The sequence below is a fragment of the Chiloscyllium plagiosum genome, unplaced genomic scaffold (genome assembly GCF_037043375.1).
Source record: "Chiloscyllium plagiosum isolate Xiang-an unplaced genomic scaffold, Cpla_swu_hap1 HiC_scaffold_1, whole genome shotgun sequence".
Classification (NCBI taxonomy): Eukaryota; Metazoa; Chordata; class Chondrichthyes; order Orectolobiformes; family Hemiscylliidae; genus Chiloscyllium; species Chiloscyllium plagiosum.
In genome coordinates, this window is record NW_028270139.1 from 13,407,195 (window position 1) to 13,432,504 (window position 25,310).

Genomic DNA, 25,310 nt, shown 5'->3' on the forward strand with positions numbered 1-25,310 from the left:
AATACATCACCAAACAGTATTTATAACATTGTACTTGAGGTAATTCAATAAAATCAAGCTGTATACAGGCAAAAGGACCATCTGGCAGGGGGATGGTCCCGGAAGGGCATTTAATACCTTTACCTTTGTTATTTTTCATGCAAAAAAGGCATCTATCCAGCCACATTTGAGCTGCTGCATTCAAATCCAGGTGTCACCAGGTTTTTAAAAGTAGCTGTACCATTGTTTCCTTGCCAAGATGGGTATAAGCATGCAAGTAATCAATAAGTACTGGCAATAAGGAATCAGGAATACAGACTTGACCTACCGCTGTTAGCCAGAGGTTTCATGTGGAGGAGTGTGAACTCCCCATTGACTTCCAAAGTGCATGTTCCGATTCAGAGGCGTCCTCTCTAAAGTTTGATTTCCAGTTGGATCTGGTATCCCCTTAGTCCTGAAAGTAGGTACTTTATTTAGAGCCTGTTTCCCATCAGTTGGAACAACTAAAATGGCTGATGCAGCCGCCTCCTTAGCAGCCGAATCAGCACGGACATTTCCTCATTGGACCTGACTGTCCTTCCTTGTGTGTGCAGTGCATTTAATAACAGCCCAATGATGAGAATGCAGAGTAGCATTGAGGAGATTTTTAACCCAAAGAGCTTGTTCAATGGGAGTCCCTGTAGAAGTAAGGAAGCCTCGTTGCTGCCTGAAGAGGCCAAAATCCTGGGCAACCCCGAATGCGCATCTGGAACAGCAGTGCCTTACAACAGCATAGCCTGACTGACTGGATACCGTTCAGGGAAACAGAGGAAGTACCATCAACATAAAATATGGCGGTCAGATTTTTCAATTGGGATGTCAGTCAAATCCAGGTGAGGGGCAGTAAGGAAATGATTCCAAAACAAACAGTCATGCAGGGGTGGGGGTGGGGGTGGGGATGGGGTAAGGGACAACATCAGGGATTTGCTCAAGGAACGTAGCAGGATTCAAAGAGGAACAGGAGTGAAACGAGAGGTGGGGGTTCTGTAATAGCCAAACCTCATAGTGGCTCAGTCGAGCTTGGGTTAGGTGTTGGGTCTGCTGAGACATAAGGAGGGCCAAGATAGAGTGTGCGGTGTATATCAGTATGGGCTGGTGAAGGGTGAGATTAGAAGCTGCCTGTACTAACAGGTGGACAGCAGTAGGGATTTGGGTGCGGGGAGGGAGGCCACAAGCAACAGGATCTATTTGGTGGAGTAATAGGCCACCAGATGACAACAGTCGGAATGTTACTGCGTTAGGACACCAGTGGCATGTTCATCTTTTACACTAACATACACCTGAAAGGCTGTCATACAGCGGGTGGCCTCGTGCTGGAGTTGTAATGAAGGTGTCTTTGAGGGTAAAAATGACTGCATGGCTGATCAGACAGGAACATTCAAAGAGGAATAAGGAGTAAGGTCTTTAGTGTTAGTTGTAACGTTTGGAAGCCACTTCCTGCAATAATTGACCAGGCCCAAAAAGGCTCTCATCCGCTTGGGTGAGGTATGGAGTAGGGTTCGCAAGATGGAAGTAATCAGCTCCTGTGTGAGGGAACGGTCAGTAGCACTAATTAAAACACCCAAGAATTTAACTTGTGATTGACCTTCATGAACCTTAGTGGGGCAGGACCACATATCCCAACGAATGGAGATGTGTAAGGAGGTAAACAGTGTTCTTCTGGTTATTAGCCAAATCAGGGCTAGCAAGGAGTAAGCTATCCACGTACTGTATGATAGTGGATCCTCCTAGGGGTGTCAGAGTTGCCAACTGGGAGTGTAGTACTTGCGAAATGAGAGTAGGAGAATGAATGAAGCCCTGTAGGAGTCGGGTCCAAGTGTACTGGTCGCCTTTAAAGGTGAAGGAAAACAAATACTGTGAGTCAGGGGCGAGGGGAATCGCAAAAGAGGCATGCTGCAAGTCAACAAGGGTGAAGACACATGCTTCAGGAGGGATGCTACGAAGAACAGTAGCCAGGTTTGGTACAATGACATGCAAAGGTTCTACAATCTGATTGATACGGTGGAGGTCTTAGACCAAGTGTCATTCTGGATCGTGTCAGAGCCTCCTTGCTCAGCCTGGACACAAGGGATACTGCAGAATCGAGGCTGAGCAAGGAGTCTCTGACATGACACAGTCTTTCCTTACACAGGGAATTTTCATTCCATGCCGCTCACTTGCAACACGCCAATCCTCCTGGTTCTGAAAATCGGACGACAATCTGAATGGCTCTTAGTCCAAGACCTCCCCCATATCAATCAGATTGTAGATACTTTGCATCCCATTGTACCCAACCCCCAGGTACAATTCTTAGTAATGTTCTGTCTGAAGCAGGTGTCTTCACCCTTGTGGACTAGCAGCATGCCTTTTTTTGTGGTTTGAAAGCTCCCAGCCTAACCTTGCATTAGCAGTGTGTGGTAGGTCAGAAAATAGAACAGTCATTTATAAGTAATACTGCCTTTATCTGAGTGACCTGAAAATAGCTCCCTGAACAACATCTTCAGAAAATCAAACAAGACATCATCTATGTCTGTGAAACAATACATCATGAAATCCATTGAAGTAATCAGGCCAATTCTGTTATTTTCTTTACTTATCCCTTAATTATCTTTGTTTGTCTTCTTGGGTGAATGGGACGATAACAAAGATTTTTGGGTTGAAAGTATTGACCAGTAGATTATATAATAGTTTAATTTTACTCAGCAGTATACTGAAAACATAATAGCTTTTGCAATATCTTTTGTTTAAGATTCAAATCAACATGGATGTCAGTGCACTCAAACATCACTAACTCAAACCAATGTCTGAATTTGAGAATTCATAGCGTCTGGAACTGATTATTCAAAAGTCTGGGTCGCTACAGTTCAGGTCGATTTTCAGAGTCTTTGAAGTTTTTAATTTTACTGCACTGCAAATTCCAAGGTAGCAAAACCAACTTGGCTTGGCTTTTGTAACAAATTTGGGAACTCAAGTCTTGGATCTTGGAAATGCAGAAAATATAGATTTGAAATTGGATTTTTGATACGTACATTGGGTAACAAAATACCAGGATTTTGCTCAGATTTTAGATGGCACTGGAAATTGTTGATGAGTTTTTGAAAGTGTCAAAGGTTTCCCTGCTATGGTTGTGGGGTAGAACTAAGCTGGTAGAGTTCGCCTACAGCCTGGAAATATAGTTGCACAGCAAACTAAGAAGGCAGATCTCATAGATTTGGTGATGAAACAGTTCAGTTTAGTGGAAGTAGAGAGGCCAGATGGTACAAGTAGTGCATTGGATGCATCAGTGAATCTTTAGCAGCAGTTCAGGAGAATGGAAATGATAAAATTGGAGGTAGCATTCCAAAGAGAGGTAAGACTTAAAACAAAAACTGGAATTTTGAAGTGCAGACAATCAGAAAGAAAGGGAGGAAAAAAGATAAAGAAAGGGCAGAAAAAAACATGGATTACAAAGAGAAAGAATGGGAATTTAATGTAAAAACAGCTCAGACAAGTCAAACCAGATGATGGGGAAGATTTGAAAGAGAAAGCTTCTAATCAAAATCCACAGTTCAGTCTAATGATATTTAAGGTTGTACTTTGCCAAAATTTGAAGAGAAGGATGTGGAAGCATTTTCAAAGTTTGTGAGAAGATTTGTAGCTCGGGTGCTCGTTGTTGTGGTTCTGTTCGCCGAGCTGGAAATTTTTGTTGCAAACGTTTCATCCCCTGTCTAGGTGACATCCTCAGTGCTTGGGAGCCTCCTGTGAAGTGCTTCTGTGGTGTTTCCTCCGGCATTTATAGTGGCCTGTCCCTGCTGCTTCCGGTTGTCAGTTTCAGCTGTCCGCTGTAGTGGCCGGTATATTGGGTCCAGGTCGATGTGTTTGTTGATGGAGTTTGTGGATGAGTGCCATGCTTCTAGGAATTCCCTGGCTGTTCTTTGTTTGGCTTGCCCTATAATGGTAGTGTTGTCCCAGTCGAATTCATGTTGCTTGTCGTCTGCGTGTGTGGCTACTAGGGATAGATGGTCGTGGCGTTTCGTGGCTAGTTGATGTTCATGGATGCGGATCGTTAGCTGTCTTCCTGTTTGTCCTATATAGTGTTTTGTGCAGTCCTTGCATGGGATTTTGTACACTACATTAGTTTTGCTCATGGAAGCATTTCTCATGCCATTTGAGAAGATAGCAACACAAACGAGGTGACCAAAAGCAGATTGGTCCTTGCTCATGCAAAGTAAATTAACTTGTAAAGCCCAAGGGGTTAATGCATACTCATTGGAAGAATGTTCTCGGAATTATGTGAGGTAAAAACAGCTATTCTAGTCACATATGAGTTGGCCCAGAAGCATACAGGCACAAGCTACATAACTTATGGAAACCACCTGGACAAGCTTGTATTGAGTTTGAGAGGGTTGAAACAAACAATTTTGTTAGGTGGATAAAAGCATTAAAAGGCTTTAAAAGCATTGAAGATTACTTGTGTGGTGTCAGGGAAATTATTACTTTGGCAGAATTTAAAACGTCCTCACCTCTAATCAGGACTCATGTAGAAAATCAAAACGGAAGTAATGGCAATACAAGCAGCGATAACACCTGATTGTGAACTGGTCAATAAACCTTTTTATATCACCTCCAGACATTTGAGAAGAAAATAAAAAGCGTGAGAGAGAAAGGAAGGCAAGAAGCCAGGGTAGAGAATGGACAGTAGGTGATGCCCCCGAAACAGCTCCTCAGATTAAGAAGGGAATTGCTGAAGGTGGAGGTGAAGTTCATCAGCTTAAATACTTCTATTATTGTAAGTTGGCCATGTTAAATCAGAATGTTGGAAGCTGAGAAGTAGAAACACTGGGCTTCCAGAAGTTAGTAAAAATGAGAAGACAACACAAAAAGATAACAACATGGACCAAGGTGTAGCTATAATAATAACAAAAAGGCTGGAGGTGAAATCTGCCATTAATAAAGAAATATACAAGTTAGATAAGAGATACGTAGGATTTTTGTCAAAAGGGAAGATGACTCCTCTTTCTTCATGTGAGGTAGTTAAACCTATAATGATACTATGCGACACAAGGGTGAACTTACTAGAGAAAGACTTGACTTTCTCTCCAAGAGCTTGATGGGAGTCAAGGTGGGATTAGTGGAGAATATATTACATTACAGTTCCATTATATAAAATACAAGTAAAATGTGATTTGTTATCAGGAGACTTAATTGTTGAAGTAGGAATGACATTACCGTCTTCTGAGGGAATAGAGTTACTTCTGGGTAATGTTTTGTTACGACCAAAGGTATTTGTTTCACCCATATTTCGAGAATGTTCAAAAGGAGGTACAAGGAACAGAACAATACAGGAATAGGCTCTTGGTATCTTTCCTTCATCAGACAGTATTTTTGGCCCACCATGCCTATGCCAACCAACAAAAACACAATCTACATTAGTCTCATTTACCTGCTCTTGTTGCATCGACTACTATTCCCTGGCATTTTAATTGCTCATCTAGATGTTTCTTAACTTTTGCAAGAGTACCTGCTTCGACCACCCTTAGACAGCATACTCAACACTTCCACCACCCTCTGGGTGAAAAAGGTTTCCTCAAATCCCCTCAAAATCACTTTCTCCTCACCTGTAACTGATGCTATCTGGTCTTAGATACATTTGCTTTGAGGTAATGATTTTTATGATTTACCTGCAAACATCAAAGGTTCCAGCCTTTGGTCAAAGGCTACCAAACACAAAAGCAATCCTCCACCATCACCTTTTGCCTCTTATTTGCAAGCCAGGTTTGGATCCAGTTTGCCAACTTGCCTTGGATCCTATAGGCTCTTCCGTAATGACCAGCCTTCCACATAAGACCTTGTCATGTGGACCACTTCAACTGCACTTCACTCATTAATATATTTAGTCACTTTTTCAAAAGGCTCAGATAAATTAGTCAGATATGATCTCCCTCCAACAAATCTGCACTGACTATCCCTGATAATACCCGCCTTTCCAAGTGTAGACTGATCCTTTGCTCCAGAATGTTTTCCAATAAGTTTCCCACCATACAGTCATAGAAATGTACAGTATAGAAACAGACCAACTGGTCCACGCTGACAAGACGTCCTAACCTAATCTAGTCCCATTTGCCAGCTCTTGGCCCATATCCCTCTAAACTCTTCCTCTTCATATACCCATCCAGCTGTCTTTTAACTGTTGTAATTGTACCAGCCTATGGCACAACAATCTTCATGAAAAAAGTTGCCCCTCAGGTCCCTTTTAAATTTTTCTCCTCTCACACTAAACCTATGTCCTCTAAGTCTGGACTCACTCACCCCAGGGAAAATACTTTGTCTATTTACCCTATCTATACCCTTCATGATTTTATAAACATCTATAAGGTCACCCCTCAGCCGCCGACGCTCCAGGGAAAACAGCCCCAGCCTGTTCAGGCTCTCCCTACAGCTCAAATCCTCCAACTCCAGTAACATCCTTGTAAATCTTTTCTGAACCCTTTCAAGTTTCACTACACCTTTCTAATAGGAAGGAGACCAGAATTGCATGCAATATTCCAACAGTGGCCTATCCAATGTCCTGTACAGCTGCAACATGACCTACCAACTCCTGTACTCAATCCTCTGATTAATAAAGGAAAGCAGGTCAGCACCACTCTAATCTTGACTCTAATCTCCAGTATCTGCAGTTCTCACTTTTGCCTATTAAATATCCCTGCTAAAGCATCAGCAATCTCCTCCCTACCCTTCCATAGCATTTCAGGATACATCTCATCAGGCCCTGGAGATTTATGCACTTTTATGCCTGCTAAAACATCTAATATTGCTTCTTTATTATTCTCAACATATTCTTGGACCGCTTCAACCAAGCTGAAATCTCCAGCTACAATGTCTTTCTTCTTTGTGAACACAAATGATGAATATTTATTCACGAACTCCCCCATCCTCTCTGGTTCCATGCACAGAATGCCCTTTCAGTCTCTAATAAGATCACAATCTCACCATGGAAATCCTCTTGCTCTTGATATCTTATAAAATGCCTTGGTTTTCCTTAATCCTATCTGCCAAATATATTTTGTGATCCCTCTTTGCTGATCTAATTCCTTCCCTAAGAATGCACACCCACAGTCACTTCCTGAAGGGCTCCCCCTGTTTTTCATGCTCTATATGAACACTTGCTTCCTCCTTTTCCTTTACCAAGTAGTCTATTGCCCTAGGCATCAGGGGGTCCCTGTAAGTTCAGCCCTTGCCCCTCAATCTTAGAGGAACATACGAGACCTGAACTCTCATTATGCTACTTTTAAAAAGACTCCCACAATCCAAATGTAGACTTACCTGCAAATGGCTACACCCAGTTTGTTTGTGAGATCCTGTTTAAATTGAAATTGAAATTTTCCTTCCCAATTTCTCCTCTTCCCTTTGATATAAAGATTTTCCCTTATCTTGCCTGTCAATGTTTCTTCATGCTCTGTCATGGTGCTCAAAATTGCTTCTTTAATATCCTCCAGCATTTTCTATACTCCACTAGGAGATTATTTGTTCCCTTCTAGCTGTTATACATGTCTTTTTTAAATCTAGTCTTGAATATTCATAGACATCCATAGTTCTCTGCGCTCATTGTTCCTCTAGTTCATGTTTAAGGGACGATAATGGACCTGGACTGTTCCCCTTGGTCTACCAAACTCTTCACCTGATCCTGATTAGTATCCAATCTTATCTACTGGTGAGGTGATAGATATCAAATGCATTTGCTTCACCCCAAATCAATAGCAGTTTGCCCAATGTCTCACCTCCTGAAAAATTCATCCTATATCACATCCTGTAAAATAGATGCACTTTTAATCTCTGAGCTAGTGGATATGAATGCAGAGTTAAATCACAGTATCTCATCGTTTACACAATCATCCTTTTCCTTACCGACATGGAGGGTTCCAGTTCTTAGTTATTGGAGAAGAAAAAGAGACTAGTGTTAAGAACAAAGAAGAACAAAGAACAATACAGCACAGGAACAAGCTCTTCGGCCCTCCAAGCCTGCGCTGTCACATTTTCCCCTTCTACACTAAAACTGTCTGCACATATAGGATCCATATCCCTCTATTCCCTTCCTGTTCATCTATTTGTCTAAGTGCTTCTTGAATGCTGCTATTGTGTTTGCTTCCACCACCTCCTCTGGCAGCGTGTTCCAGTCACTCACCAGTTTGTGTGAAAAACTTGCCTTGCTTAACCTTTTTCCCCTCTATGCATAGAACAAAGAACAAAGAACAAAGAAAATTCACAGCCCAGTAACAGGCCCTTCGGCCCTCCAAGCCTGAGCCGATCCAAATCTACTGTCTAAACCTGTCACCCAATTCCTAACCATCTGTATCCCTCTGCTCCCCCCCCTACTCATGCATCTGTCCAGACGCATCTTAACTGAATCTACCCGTGCCTGCCTCTACTATCTCTGCTGGCAACACATTCCAAACGCGCACCACCCTCTGTGCGAAGTACTTGCTGCGTGTATCCCCCTTAAACATTTCACCTCTCACTTTGAAAGCGTGACCTCTCGTTATTGAATCCTTCACCCTGAGAAAAAGCTTGTCCCTATCCACCCTGTCTATACCCATCATGATTTTGTAAACCTCAGTAAGGTCCCCCCTCAATCTCCTTTTTTCTAGTGAAAATAAACCTAACCTACTCAACCACTCTTTATAGTTGGCACCTTCCATACCAGGCAACATCCTTGTAAACCTTCTCTGCACCCTCTCCAAATCGTCCACATCCTTTTGGTAATGTGGCGATCAGAAGTGTACACAGTATTCTAAATGCGGCCGAACCAATGTCTTGTACAATTTTAACATGACCTGCCAGCTCTTATACTCAATGCCCCGTCCAATGAAGGTAAGCATACCATATGCCTTCTTGACCACTCTATCCACCTGTGCAGCAACCTTCAGGATACAATGGACCTGAACTCCCACATCTCTCTGCTCATCAACGTTTCCCAAGGCTCTTCCTTCATGAACTGTGTCCCCAGTAATTGACCGCTCCAACCTGGAAACAAGCGTCATACTTTCCACTCTATCCATGCCACTCATGATTTAATAAATCCCTATTAGGGCACCTATCAACATCTTGCGTTCCAGTGAAAGCAAATCCAGTCTATCCCAACTTTTCTTCATAGCTAAAATCCCCCATACCAGGCAAAATCCTGTACATTTTCTGTACCCGCTCCAAAGCATCCACATCTTTCTGGGAGAGTGGTGACCAGAACTGTACGCAATATTCCAAGTGTGGCCTGCTTAACATTCTATAAAGCTGCAGCATAACATGTTTGTCCTTATACTCAATCCCTTTTCCAATGATGGTAAGCATACCATAGACCTTTTTTTCTTAACCACCTTATCTATCTACGCTGCCACCTTCAGCAACAATTCCACCACTGAATCTATCATTAATTCCTGAACAAACATCAAGTGACCCTCCGAACCTTTGCCTCCTTCTCCCCATGTGTTCTGACAAGTGCATTGTCAGAAGTCAATGGTGCACAGTAACTTGAATGTTGAGTCATTCCTCAAAATATCACAGAATAGATCACCTTTCCAAAAAGAACTTCCATCTCCTCTTGAAACTACAATCGGTCTCCCTTTTTGAGGTTTAGACCACCATTAAGTAATGCTAGCCATTCATGATATTGGTTTCCTGTTGGTGCATGCAGTCACTGATCTATGTTGGTGGTGGTGACAATATGCTGCAGCATTACATTTATGCTGTTTGTGTTTAAAGGCGCTGCTTATTTCACAATTACTTAGCATGTATCAGTTAGATTAGATTAGATTCTCTACAAGGTGGAAACAGGCCCTTCAGCCCAACCAGTGCACACCGACCCTCCAAAGAGTAACCCATCCAGACCCATTTCCCTGTGACTAATGCACCTAACACTATGCACAATTTAGCATGGCCAATTCACCTGACCTGCATATCTTTGGACTGCGGGAGGAAGCCAGAGCACTCAGAGGAAACCCACGCAGACACAGGGAGAATGTGCAAACTCCACACAGTCACCCGAGGCTGGAATCGAACCTAGGTTCTTGGTGCTGTGAGGCAGCAGTGCTAACCACTGAGCCACCGTGCCGCCCGAGTTATGTACAGCAATCGTCCTGCCTTAGAGATGTTGGCCAATTTCATGCCCCCCCCCCCCCCAAGTTACAATCAGAGTTTTATCTATCAAACTGCAATTGTTAACTGAGACCAAGCTCTGTGTGATGATAAACTATGAACATTTAGTCAGGTTTTGTCACAAAACACCATATTTCATATAGTCTGATTCAAAAGAATGACACCTCTAATCCATTTAATGGCGTGTTACTGATTGAAAGCGAGGAAGTTACTCATCTGAATGAGAAGCAATGTCATCCTTAACTATTATTGATGTTAGTGCACTCTTCTGGAAAATAAAGTTTTCGAAATAGTTAATTAGTTTCTGATTTATTCAGAATTGCCAATGCTGAAACTGAACAGTCCACTCAACATGCCCATGCCAATATTTATGTTCTCCACCAAACTCTGTTCACCCTTCTTCATCTCACCCCTTTAATATATTCTATTATTTTCTCCCATATCACCCAGCAAAAGAAGACTGAGATGCTGAGCTGGGAAAAAAAAATAACGTCTCCATAATAAATTGGTCATTAGTGGTCAAAAAGGTAATGTGCCAAGATAAGTGACACCATCTGACTCTCTGAACTGACTATGGATGTTCTGAACAGTTCCAGCAATGCTTAATAAGAGGGTAGTACATTATTGGGAACTGGGTGCAGAAATGACTATCAGCAGAAACTAGGCCACTCAGCCAATCAAGTCTGTTTCGCCATTCAATCATGGCCAATAAGTTTCTCAATCCCATTCTCCCGATTTCTCCCCATTACCCTTGATCCCCTTGATACTCAATAACCTATCTATCTCAGCCTTAAATATACTCAGTGATCTGGCCTCCACTGCCTTCTGTGGCAATGAATACCATAGATTCATCAGTCTCTGGCTGAAGAAGTTTCTCCTTAACTCTATTCTAAAAAGTCTTCCCTTTATTCCCTTTTAAGAAGGCACACGGGTGTGTTAGGTTTTAGTGGTAGAGGAATTGAGTTCTGGAGCCGTAATGTCATGCTGCAACTGTACAAAATACTAGTTGCAGTCGCATTTGGAATATTGTTTACAGTTCTGGTCGTCCTATTACAGGAAGGAAATGGAAGTATTGGAAAAGGTGCGGAGGAAATTTACCAGGATGTTTCTTGTCTGGAGGGAAGGTTTTATGAGGAAAGCCTGAGAGACTTGAGTCTGTTCTCATTGGGAAGACAAAGGCTAAGAGGGGATTTGATAGAGATATATGATCAGACGATTAGATAGGGTAGATAATGACAGTCTTTTTCCTAGGATGATGATGTCAGCGTGTACGAGGGGGCATAAGTACAAATTGATTTAAGACAGATGTCAGAGGCAGGTTCTTTACTCAGAGAGTGGTAAGGGCGTGGAATGCCCTGCCTGCTAATATAGTTAACTCAGCCACATTAGGGAGATTTAAACAATCCTTGGATAAGCACATTGATGATGATGGGATAGTGTAGGGGGATGAGCTTAGATTAGTTAATAGGTCTGTGCAACATCGAGGGCTGAAGGGCCTGTTCTGCATTGTAGTGTTTGATGTTCTATGTTCTATTCTAAGGCTAAACCCATGGGTCCTAGTCTCTCCTACTAATGCAAACATTTTCCCAACATTTACTCTGTCCAAGCCATTCAGTATTCTGTATGTTTCAATTAGATCCCTCCTCATCCTTCTCAACTCCATTGAGTCCTCAAACATTGCTCATGTGTTAAGCTTTTCATTTCTGAGATCATTCTTTTGAACCTCTTCTGAACACGCTCCAGGGCCAGTACAGTAAATGCTTCATTCATGTTACTGTGGTGACGAAACCTTCTGGGCTAGCCAGGCATAAATTGAGATTTAGATCCCACATAGGGGCTCAGTGGTTAGCACTGCTACCTCACAGCACCAGGGACCAGGGTTCGATTCCCAGCTTGGGTTACCATCTGTGTGGAGTTTGCACATTCTCCCTGTGTCTGCGTGGGTTTCCTCCAGGTGCTCCGGTTTCCTTCCACAGTCCAAAGATGTGCAGGTTAGGTGAATTGACCATGCTAAATTGCCCGTAGTGTTAGGTACATTGGTCAGGGGTAAATGGGTCTGGGTGGGTTGCTCTTCAGAGGGTCGGTGTGGACTTGTTGGGTTGAAGGGCCTGTTTCCACACTGTAGGGAATCTAATCTAATCATTTGTGCATATTAGTCCATCTTTAGCCCTTTGTATACTCTTAACAACCTGTAAATTTGATATGGAAAGAAAAAGCAATTATGTACTTGCCTGTGAGATGGTGTTATTTGGGAACGTTAAATGATAAATAAGTTCATTGTTAGCTGTAAAGGATATCATCCAAGGGACAATATCGAGCATACAAACTAGAATTGATTCATAAGGGGAAGGGAAACATTATGCTGGGGATCCCTATCCCAATCATTTCAGTTTCATTCCTAACTTCCACACATGACCAAAGAATAAAATTATTGCTCTGGTGGTTCACCTTAGCCCCAACCATTCCACACGTACTTGAGCTGCAAAAGTGTTTCCAGCATTTGCATAAAGAGGGTTGACATGTACTCCTATACAATCTTTGAAATTCATTGTGTGTGTGTTCAGGGATGTCTTGCGAATGTAATTACTGACGTTGGTCATGAATCAGCAGTCCCTCTGCGTGTCAGCAAGCCAACTATTCACTGATCCCTGCTGAATCTAGTAATGGGGGATGAATCAAAGCAGATAGGAAAATTCAGACTTGGGGTAAGATCCAAATAATTACAATCACATCATAATATTATTCAAGATAATGACTGAAAAAGACTTAAATAGGGTCAAAGATATAAGTAATTAATTGGAAAAATGTAAATTTTGAAGAGTTGAGAATAGAACCAAGGACAACCAATGTGAAAGAATAAAGGACAGTAATGGAAAAGGAATTACAAGTTAATCAAGAGAATCCCAAATAAATATGTTTGAGTAAAAAGAACTGGAAAAAAACAGCCAGCAATGAAGCATTATTGATGAATCAACAGATAATGTCAAACATAAACGAAAGAAAACTTCAAGCAATGAACAAACAGGCAATGAATTGTTTGACAGCAGGGAAAGAGAAAGGAAAATAAAGGACTCAAAGAAAATGAGGAAAGCAGATCAAAAGGCAAAATAAGGCACTATTAAGCAATATAGAGGGTGCTATACAGAGACATACATAAATAAACCCAGGAGATTCCGGACGGTAAAAAGGTGTCAACAAAATGATACCCAACTTCTGACAGCAAACTGGCAAAATAATTATGAAATAAGTCCTCAGAGACCAGTATCCTGTCACCACGTCAGCCTTTCTTTACACATGGAGAGACCTCGACACTGATCCAGTTCCCACAGAGCCAGCTCACAGAGTGAACAGAGAGTCTGACACTCTTCTTCATTCTGACAGCCAGGGCTCCCTGATCGGGGCGGTTAGTCTGGTCCAGTCTGGGAACTCATTCGGAGGTCCACCTGGCTGACCTCATTACAATCACTATATCTCTCCTGCTCTGATCTGAGGGCCAAGGTCAATTCTTTCTCTTATAGCTCCTCCTTGAGTGTTTTAGCAGTGGCTCAGGGTCTTTCAACTCTGCCTCTGATACAGGTGGTGGATAATGCATAGTAGCTCACCTCGTGTACCCGGAGTATCTTGGGAGATACTCATCTCTTCAGGCAGCTAAAGCATTGAGGCAGAGACATCCAATCTGCCCGTTTCAGATTCGGAGGAATGGTCAATAGAGAGGGAGAACCCATGGGTTCTAGAATAGTCAGAAGGACTGTTGAAAGGTTTGCTCCCGTACTGTTTGCACGTTTACAGTTTTCATATGTTCCACATGCTTGTACAGGATCATCACACCTCCCCGAACATTATGTCACTCAACCTGACCTCACGTCAATCATACCTCTTACCCATGCAGGTCCATTCCAGCGGTTCCGATACCAAAGTTCGCTCCCCGAAGTCAACTGTCTCGTGCTTGGTGGAGTTTTGCATCCACTGTTGGTGTTTCACCTGCTGGCCCACCCAGGTCTGGGAAGGTCACATTGAACCTGGTGCAGAATCTTCTCCCCATTAGCAACACTGCTGCAGTTGCATGAGGGGTGATCCTATAGGAACTAGGACAATTTGGTATCTAGTGAAGCTGAAGAAGGGCTAATGCCTGAAACGTCGATTCTCCTGTTCCCTAGATGCTGCCTGACCTGCTGCGCTTTTCCAGCAACACATTTCCATCTCTAGTGAAGCTGTATGCTGTTTCTTTAAGCCTGCCTCCAAAGCTTGGACTGCTCTTTCTGCCAGACCGTATGATGATTGAATGTATGGAGCTGCCCTTGTATGTTGAATACCATTTCACTTTAGGAAATACTCAAATTCCCTGCTGGTAAAAAAAAGGCCTTTTATCTGTGGCCAACACTTCCAAGAGTCCATGTATTGCAAAAGATGCGTGTAATTTTTCTATCATCGTCCCAGTGTTTGATGAATGACCTCTATGCACGTCCAGCCACTTTGAGTTGGGTGGCTACAATAACTAAGAACATTGAGGTGGTGCTAGAAAAGCACAGCAGGTCAGTCAGCCATTCACCTATTGTACTCTTTGCTACTTTCTTCCCAGCTACCCCCCCCACCTCCCCACCTCCCCAATTTACCTCTCCATCCTGGAGGCTTCTTGCCTCTATTCCTGATGAAGGACTTATGCCCGAAACGTTGATTCTCCTGCTCCATGGATGCTACACAGCCTGACCTGCTGTGCTTTTCCAGCACCAACTCTGATTTCCCGCATCTGCAATCCTCACTTTCCACTACAGATCTGTCTCTTTCAGAGTATGCATGTGGCAGGTCTGTGTTTATTCTGGGATGAGGCCATGCCAACATTAAACACATGAGCAACAACAATCTCCTTGTTTACAGAAAGAATGTGTCCAGACATAATTATCACATGTTTAGCATGATCCTTAATTGTGCTATCAAATTGCTTCTGTTTAATTAAGTTGAGAGTGTGGATGTGTTTCAGCAGGTATTGTTTATGGTGCTAACTAAAGAGGCAATATAGCTGCAGATGTGGATTAACTCAAAGAGTTGATAAAGCCTGTACACTTCAGACCAAGTGTTGTGCAGACCATGACATAGTATGGATTGGTAGCATGGTTACTAATCTGTTATGCCTTGCATAAAAGCCCACATAGTTATGAGACTGTGTCTCACTTTAGCTGTATCGATACACTTGGAAATAAATCTTGGACTCTACAAGACCTTGAATCCAATGCACTTTTGGAGAAATTAAATAGATAATTTGCTAGTTCTTACCTTTATTGTGTATTATTGATGTCCTTAATTTGGTCTTTGATGTACTTTTGTCTCAGGTGTATATATAAATGCTTGGTAGGACAGATCTTAGAACATTGCTAAAGGAAGTTAATAAATTGTAGCTCTTTGTCTTGCACTCATCACAGCTAGGAGGCAAGAAACAGGCTTGTAAAAGACACATTAGTTTATCCAGAATGAAAAGAGGGAGTTGATTAGTTGAACCACCAGTGGCATAGCGATACAGCAAGAGCAGTTATCTATCATTCTTAATTCTCACACAGACAGCTGGATTCTGATTGGTCACAGCATTGTCATGGGGAAACCACTTCTGGATTTATTGCATGGTGGGACTGTGGGACAGCTAAGTTCACACATGTTGAAAAATCTTTTTGGGACACTATTCCCTTCTAGGGTAATGTGAAATAGACAGGTCCTGCTTGAAGCCAAAAGCGGTAGATGTTGGTACTTCAATGAGTTTTCATGATATTTAATGATCACTGACTTGTTCAGAATTTCTGTTATCATGCAGGATCACTTTGATATGTCCTATCTCAATGCCAAGGGGAAGATATCTCAAATTTGAATAATAGGTGATGCTAGCGGTCTCATGCTGCTATTGTGCAATGAATCCATTAGTGATTTTCTCCATTTAAAGTTGAATGCTGCCATCAAGACAAAAACAAAATTTGCTTACCACATAAATACGTAATGTGACAAAGCTGTTCCAGTGCCAATGTGATGTCGGGTATGTAGACCCAATGATTGACAATTGTATCAAGCCACATGTACAATTGATCATTCAAAGCTGGTGACATAGTAACCAGGGACAGGAGGAAGCAATTCAGACACTCAAGCCTGCTTCACTAGATAATGTAATCTTGGCTCACCTTATCACGGCCTCAAATCCACTTTCATGCCCACTCTCCATAACCCATTACTAATTTAAAAATATCTATCCCCTAAATTTACTCAATGTCCCAGCATTCACAATACTGTTGGTTAGTGAGTTCCACAGAATCATGGAAGTACTTTTTCCTCATCTGTTTTAAATCTGCTACCCCTTATTCTAAGAGGTAAAAACAATGCCTACAGATGCTGGAAACCAGTTTCTGGATTAGTGGTGCTGGAAGAGCACAGCAGTTCAGGCAGCATCCAAGGAGCTTCGAAATCGACGTTTCGGGCAAAAGCCCTTCATCAGGAATAAAGGCAGTGAGCCTGAAGCGTGGAGAGATAAGCTAGAGGAGGGCGGGGGTGGGGAGAAAGTAGCATAGAGTACAATGGGTGAGTGGGGGAGGGGATGAAGGTGATAGGTCAGGGAGGAGAGGGTGGAGTGGATAGGTGGAAAAGGAGATAGGCAGGTAGGACAAGTCCGGACAAGTCATGGGGACAGTGCTGAGCTGGAAGTTTAGAACTAGGGTGAGGTGGGGGAAGGGGAAATAAGGAAACTGTTGAAGTCCACATTAATGCCCTGGGGTTGAAGTGTTCCGAGGCAGAAGATGAGGCGTTCTTCCTCCAGGCGTCTGGTGGTGAGGGAGCGGCGGTGAAGGAGGCCCAGGACCTCCATGTCCTCGGCAGAGTGGGAGGGGGGGTTGAAATGTTGAGCCACGGGGCGGTGTGGTTGATTGGTGCGGGTGTCCCGGAAATGTTCCCTAAAGCGCTCTGCTAGGAGGCGCGCAGTCTTCCCAATGTAGAGGACACTGCATCGGGAGCAACGGATACAATAAATGATATTAGTGGATGTGCAGGTAAAACTTTGATGGATGTGGAAGGCTCCTTTAGGGCCTTGGATAGAGGTGAGGGAGGAGGTGTGGGCACAGGTTTTACAGTTCCTGCGGTGGCAGGGGAAAGTGCCAGGATAGAAGGGTGGGTTGTAGGGGGGCGTGGACCTGACCAGGTAGTCATGGAGGGAACGGTCTTTGCGGAAGGCGGAGAGGGGTGGGGAGGGAAATATATCCCTGGGAGTGGGGTCTGTTTGGAGGTGACGGAAATGTCGGCGGATGAAACCAAATCCACTTTAGGGAACATCTCCGGGACACCCGCACCAATCAACCACACCGCCCCGTGGTCCAACATTTCAACTCCCCCTCTCACTCTGCCGAGGACATGGAGGCCCTGGGCCTCCTTCACCGCTGCTCCCTCACCACCAGACGCCTGGAGGAAGAATGCCTCATCTTCCACCTTGGAACACTTCAACCCCTGGGCATCAATGTGGACTTCAACAGTTTCCTCATTTCCCCTTCCCCCACCTCACCCTAGTTCTAAACTTCCAGCTCAGCATTGTCCCCATGATTTGTACCATGATTTGTCCTACCTGCCTATCTCCTTTTCCACCTATCCACTCCACCCTCTCCTCCCTGACCTATCACCTTCATCCCCTCTCCCACTCACCCATTGTACTCTACGCTACTTTCTCCACACCCCCACCCTCCTCTAGCTTATCTCTCCACGCTTCAGGATCACTGCCTTTATTCCTGATGAAGGGCTTTTGCCCGAAACGTCGATTTCGAAGCTCCTTGGATGCTGCCTGAACTGCTGTGCTCTTCCAGCACCACTAATCCAGAATACCCCTTATTCTAATACAATGACTTCTTGTCCTTGATTGCCTTATATGAGGAAGCATCCTTCCTAAATCTTCGTTATCAAGCCCCTTTAGCACCTTGTACACCTCAATTAGATCTTCTCTCATTCTTCTAAACTCTAGAGAGCATAGGAGTGAACTACTCATTCTTGCTTCATCAGATAGCCCTTTATAGAGTCATAGAGATGTCCAGCATGGAAACAGACTTGTTGGTCCAACTTGTCCATACTGACCAAATGTCCTAAATTTACCTCGTCCCATTTGCCAGCATTTGATCCATAAACCCTTCCTATTCATGTACTCATTTAATGCATTTTAAATGTTGTGATTGTACCAGTCTCCAACACTTCCTCTGGCAGTTTATTCCATACACACACCACCCTCTACATGAAAATTTCCTGCTCCTCGGATGCTGCCTGACCTGCTGTGCTTTTCCAGCACCACTCTGATCTAAACTCTGGTTTCCAGCATCTGCAGTCCTCACTTTTGCCGATGAAAACGTCGTCCCTCAGGTCCCTATTCAATCTTCCCCTTCTCACCTTAAACCTATGCTGTCTTGTTTCAAGAAAAGATCTTGGCTATTCACCCTATCTATGTCCCACATAATTTTATAAACTTTTATAAAGTCACCTCTCAGCTCACGACGCTCCAGGGAAAACAGCCCCAACCTCTCCCAATAACTCAAACCCTCCAACCCTGGCAACCCTTGTAAATCTTTACTGCACCCTTTCAAGTTTCACAACATCCTTCCTAAAGGAGAGAGACCAGAATTGAATGCAATATTCCAAAAGTAGCTTAACTAATGTCCTGTACAGCTGTAAAATGACTTCCCAATTCCTTTACTCAATGCACTCACCATTAAAGACAAGTATACCAAATGCCTTCTTTACTATCCTGTCTACCTGCAACTTTACTTTCAAGGAACTCTGAACCTGCACTCCAAGATCTTTTTGTTCAGCAACATTTTCCAGGATCGTACCATTAACTGTAAAAGTCCTGCCCTGATTTGCCTTTCCAAAATGCAGCACCTCACATTTACCTAAGTTAAACTCCATCTGCCACTCCTTGGCACATCAGCCTCTGGAATCAGTTTAGTGAATCTCCTCTGAATTGCGACCCTCCTCAAGAAACGGGACCAAAATTGTATGCAATACACCAAGTTCAGTCTCATTAATGCTTTGTACAGTTGCAGCAACATGTCCTGACTTTTATCCTCTATTCCTTCTGAAACTCTGTAGCCAAAGCAATATGCTGATAATTCTCCTTTCCACCCTCTCCGGTGCTATCACTTCCCTCCTATCATGTGGATTCCAGACTGCACACAATTCTCCAGCTGTGGCCCAACCAACATTTTATAAGGTTCCGAAAGAACCTCCTCCCAACTTTTCAACTCTATGCCATGACTAATAAAGGTGAATATACATGTGCCATCTCAGAGGTACAGAGACATCAAAGTCCTTCTGATTCCAGCTAATTCCCATCATGTATTCTCCAGTTTTGTCTGTCCTGCCCAAGTGCATCACCTCACATATACTCAAACTGAATTCCATTTGCCAATGATCAGCCCAACTGCATCTTCTTGCATTCTAAGGTTATCCTCTTCATTATTTACTATCCCGCCAATTTTAGTATCATCTGTAAACATACTGATCAACTCTCCTCCATTCAAGTCTAAATCATTTACGTAAAACATAATAGGAAGAGCCCCAATATTGATCTCTGTGGGACCCCACTGGACCCAGATTTCCAGTCAGATAAATAACCTTCAACCATCACCTCCTGCTTCTTGCCACTTAGCCAGTTGTGCATCCAATTTGCGAAATTTCCTTGAATCCCATGGGCTCTTCCCTTTGCCAGCAGTCTCTCATGCAGAGCCTCATCAAAAGTCTTGCTGAAGTGCATGTCGACTACATCAAAAGAACTGTCCACATCTACACACTAATCACTTCTTTGCAAAGTCCTATCAAGTTGGTCAGACATGGCCTTCCCTTAACAAAATGATGCTGACCATTCTTGATTAATCTCTACCTCTCCAAATACAGATTAATACTATTCCTCAGACTTGTTTCCAATAGCTTCCTTACTACCAAGGTTAGACTGACTGGCCTTTCATCTCCTGGCTTATCCTTTGGTCCCTTCTTGAGCAATGGCTGTCCTCCAGTCCCCTGGCTCCTTGCCTGTGGCCAGTAATAATTGAACATTTTTTGCAGGGGCTATTTCCTCAATCAATAACTTGGGAGGCTTCATCTTCTAGCAAGCTGCATAACTAGGGAAGTAGAGAGGGCTTTAAGATAAACAAAGGGTGGTGGGCGATAAGGGATCAAGTTTGTATGAAAGTCATGGAATAGAGTTGAGACATGCATAAAATATTAATGTGGAAGATTAAGATCAGAGAATGACAGAAAAGGTCAGAGATGAAAGCTTAAGAATACACTAGTGTGAAGACTAGATGCTGCAAAGTTAAAAAGAACATAAAGTTTTCTATCTGAACGTACACAGCATTCATATTAATGAATTGAAAGCACATGTTGAGATAAATAAATATGCTTTGATAGCCATTCCAGACATTTAGCATGAAAGAGAACTAGAGAGCAGGATAAATTAGACATGGTATAGTGTAATTTGACAGGATTAATTGATGACCTCAGAGTAAATGCACCTCTATGTAACAGCAATCATACTGTGATTGAATTTTACATTCAGCTTGAAATGAGGAAGAATAGCCTAACGCTAGCATTTTAAGCTTAAAAACGGACAATTGTATGGCCATGAAGTTGAACTAGCTGAAGTGATCTGGGATATTGGCTGCAGAGTTTCAGTTATGAAGGAGAGATTGGACAGACTGGCATTAATTTCCTTGGAGCAGAGGAAATTAAGAGGGGACAGGTTGAATGTATAAAACTGTGGAGCATAGACAGGTTAGCCTGGGGCATAGATTTAAGGTAATGGGCTGAAGGTTTACAGGAGATGTGAGGAAGAGGTTTTTCACTTAGAGCTGTGGGAATCGGGAACTCACTGCCTATAAGGATGAAGGAGGCAGAAACCTTTGTATAATTTAAGAAGTATTTAGATGTGCACTTACAATGCCAAGGCATACAAGTGCTGGGAAATTGGATTGGAATAGTTAGCTGATGGTTTTCAACAGGAGCAGATGTGTTGGGTCAAACGGCCTTTCTCTGTGCTATGGATCTCTGAGTCTATGAGCAATCCCAGAATGGGTCAGGTATAGTCCATCCCACAATAGATCCTCTCTCCTGCTGCTATTGTCCTACAAACCAATTTCCATTTCTGCCACACCAGTCTTTGAACTACAGATTCACTTGTATAATCTTTTCCATCCTTGGCTGTCACAAAGCTAGTCCTTTTTTTTTCCTAAAAGGTGTTCCTTGGCTTAAGGAGACGCTGTCCTTGATTTTTCTCAGATGGGTAACAAACCGGGCCAGGCTCCGATCAGTCTAGTTTGGTGCAGAGATAAAAAGGATTTTGAGAGGTCTTTTGTTTATTTATAAACAGATGAGATTTCAGGCTAAAGTGGTCATGTTGTAGAAGTGATCTGTATAAAGATACGGGAGTGGTCAGCTCTCGAGCTGGGCTGAGCTGAGCAGTTGTAGTTCAGTCTTGAACTGGGAAGTTCAACAGGGAACTGTGTGGAAACTCTCTTTCTTTCTCCCTTCAATTTTAACATGCAAGCATGTGTTCCATTTATACTGGGTTTTAAAGGAAGTTTGCTTTTTGGGACTGTTGTGTGTATTCGGAACAGCATAATTAAGTTGAGCTGGATAGGTTGATTTCTGTACGGGTTCTTTATTCTGTTCATTGTGTTTCATTTTGTGAATACATTTTTTGTCTGTTTTAAAATCTAGTAGTCAACCTCACTATCTTACTCCGGGTAATTTTCATTGTACACCCACCGAAACAAATTGCAAAGTTATGGTCTGGGGCTGCCTGCTTAAGAATGTTTTGAGTGTCTGGCCTAGTCCATAACATGGCCAACATCCCTTCTGAGTTACAAGTCAACATTGATAGATCTGTGATGATACTGAAAGGAAGGAGAAAATAATGCTGAATGAACACTCCTTCAAAATGCCATCAATTGGCAAGAAATGGCATTGTAAATACTGAAACAGGATAACATGAAAAAAAAAATGCTTAACAAGTGATGAGAAACAAAAGGGTTTCAAAATGAATAAAACTATCACCATCTCATTTCACAAAACATCTGGAATTTAACGAGTGTGCAATTGTTCTAACGTTTCCTTTGCAGCTGCTCTCTTCACATTTTGCAAAGTGAGAAACAATCCAAATTTCAAATAACAATGAGCCACTCACTGAATTTCATTATTTCTGGCAGCATTTAGTGCATATGAAAAATCAGTATTACTCTATCACTATCTTACCCCATCACCACTTCCGCATATAACTTTCACCTCAGTAGTTCATTATCTGAGCCCATTACTCCTCTTGTTCAATCTTAGACACCCGAAAGACAAATGACAGAATAACTGGATGTGTCAATAACTGTTCTTCAAGACATTCAGCTTTGAAGATTGTCATATTAGAGGACCACTGGACAGATTCTGGATTAGTGGTGCTGGAAGAGCACAGCAGTTCAGGCAGCATCCGAGGAGCAGTAAAATCTTCTGGATTAGTGGAGCTGGAAGAGCACAGCAGTTCAGGCAGCATCTGAGGAGCAGGGAAAACTATGCAACTAGAAGTTGCTCTGACCTCCTTTATTGTCCAGTGTTATTCCTAAATCTGGAACCTTACTTAACTGCTTTTGACATCCCTGATGCAGAGGAGAAAAATCTCTATCTGGTTGCACCATTAGACTTTTAATACATAAAAAGAGCATTAATTATGCCTGCATCTTCAAGTCAGTGTAAATTCATGCAAATTATCCAATATTTTCTCCTCAAATTCACTTGTATAATTACAAACGCAAAATTTCACACGCATCAGGACAGTCTAGCAGGACTCTGGAAAATAAATGTTTATTTATTGCAAGAAACATCATTGCTATATTTTGGAGCAGGACACTGGTGCAGCTGAAAAGAAGCTTAAACATTTTTGCAGTAAATTGGTATTTAGTTCATCATCAAGCTTCAACTTGTGTCAAGACTCGAACAGATCTGTGAAGTTTTTCATTGGGAGTCAGATACTTCATGCAACATCATACTGATCAGGGCCAGTGATTTCCAATGGTTCAATAGAAACAAAGAACATGATGCAAGCCGGTGAGCTTCATTTCTCTCCAACCTTGACACCTTTACCTAATAAAGCTCTATTTTTCTCCGTCTTCAATACTTCAATTGACTCAACATCCACAAAGAGGATTCTAGATTTCTCATTTTTTTTTGTGTGAAAACGTCATCTCAATACACAGGCTGAACTAACTGTATGATTACAGCCCCTTGTTCTGAGGTTTCCAGAACTTGGCTCTGCAGCATTGTTGGTGGGATGTATCACATAAAACATTAGTCTGAGCCATGCACTCAAAACAAATACTCAGCATATGCATCAGTTCATATGTTATGATGTCAGATAAAATGGGATTGACGCCTGATGGAGGAGGCACTAGCTCACTCCTACTCTATCACATTTGTGTGTATAGTTCAGAAGCAATAATGTTAGTGATTCACATTCGACTTATGTCCGCTCTTCAAACATCTTGAGCAGCCTAAAGCCCCTGACAGTATTTCTACACTGTAGGAACTAGCAGACAAAGCAGTGGACATGTTCCAATTGGCATATTTGAAAGTGTCCAATGAGAATGCCCATACAGGAAGTATGCAGATTGTGATGTCAGTCAGCAACGACTAACACGTTGATGCACTACCTGCCATTTTGAATCTTTCCTATCCTGTTAAAGCCCAAGTGGCTGAACATGTGTCCAACAGTGTGTGGGACCCCCTTCCCCTTCTTGCAATAAATAAACATTTATTTTTCAGAGTCCTGCTAGATTGTCCTGATGTGTGTGAAATTTTGCGTTTGTAATTATACAAGTGAATTTGAGGAGAAAATATTGGATAATTTGCATGAATTTACACTAACTTGAAGATGCAGACATAAAGAGATTGCCATTCAATTTTCTGGTGAAGAGTTTTTGACATTCCTTCACCTGGTTAAAAGAAGTTATTGAGAATCATAATTAGTATTGGACCGCCAGAAGAAATGCTATTGATTTACATAGAACATAGAACATTACAGTGCAGTACAGGCCCTTCGGCCCTCGATGTTGCGCCGACCTGTCATAGCAATCTGAAGCCCATCTAACCTACACAATTCCATGTACGTCCATAAGCTTGTCCAATGATGACTTAAATGTACTTAAAGTTGGCGAATCTACTACCATTGCATTCCATACCCTTACTACTCTCTGAGTAAAGAAACTACCTCTTACATCTGTCCTATATTTATCATCCCTCAATTTAAAGCTATGCCCCCTCGTTCTCGCCGTCACCATACTTGGAAAAAGGCTCTCCCTATCCACCCTATCTAACCCTCTGATTATCTTGTATGTCTCTATTAAGTCAGCTCTCAACCTTCTTCTCTCTAACAAAAACAGCCACAAGTCCCTCAGCCTTTCCTCATAAGACATTCCTTCCATACCAGGCAGCATCCTAGTAAATCTCCTCTACACCCTTTCCAAAGCTTCCACATCCTTCTTATACTGCGGTGACCAGATCTGTACACAATACTCCAAGTGCGGCCGCACCAGCGTTTTGTACAGCTGCAGCATAACCTCATGGATCCAGAACTTGATTCCTCTGTTAATAAAAGCTAAAACACTGTAAGCTGCCTTAACAACCCTGTCAACCTGGGTGGCAACTTTCAAGGATCTGTGTACATGGACACCGAGATCTCTCTGCTCATCTACACTACCAAGAATCTTACCATTAGCCCAGTACTTTGCATTCCGGTTACTCCGACCAAAGTGTATCACCTCACACTTGTCTGCATTAAACTCCATTTGCCACCTCTCAGCCCAGCTGTGCAGCTTAGCGATGTCTCTCTGTAACCTACAACATCCTTCGTCACTATCCACAACTCCACCGACTTTAGTGTCGTCTGTAAATTTACTAACCCACCCTTCTACGCCCTCATCCAGGTCGTTTATAAAAATGATGAACAGCAGTGGACCCATTACCGACCCTTGCGGTACACCACTAGTAACTGGACTCCAGGATAAACATTTCCCATCAACTACCACCCTCTATCTTCTTTCAGCAAGCCAATTACTGATCCAAACTGCTATATCTCCCACAATCTCATTCCTCCGCATTTTGTACACTAGCCTACTGTGGGGAACCTTATTGAACGCCTTGCTGAAATCCATATA

General features: G+C 42.6%; 1 long non-coding RNA gene across 1 annotated transcript in view; it reads right to left on the reverse strand.

Moving 5' to 3' along the window:
* Positions 1 to 305: 305 nt before the first annotated feature.
* Positions 306 to 25,310, reverse strand: part of LOC148152074 (uncharacterized) — a 166,790-nt gene continuing 141,785 nt past the window's right edge. Inside the window, exon 3 of the long non-coding RNA XR_015752345.1 lies at positions 306 to 433. This is a non-coding gene — a long non-coding RNA (uncharacterized LOC148152074). The remainder of the gene's footprint in view (positions 434 to 25,310) is intronic.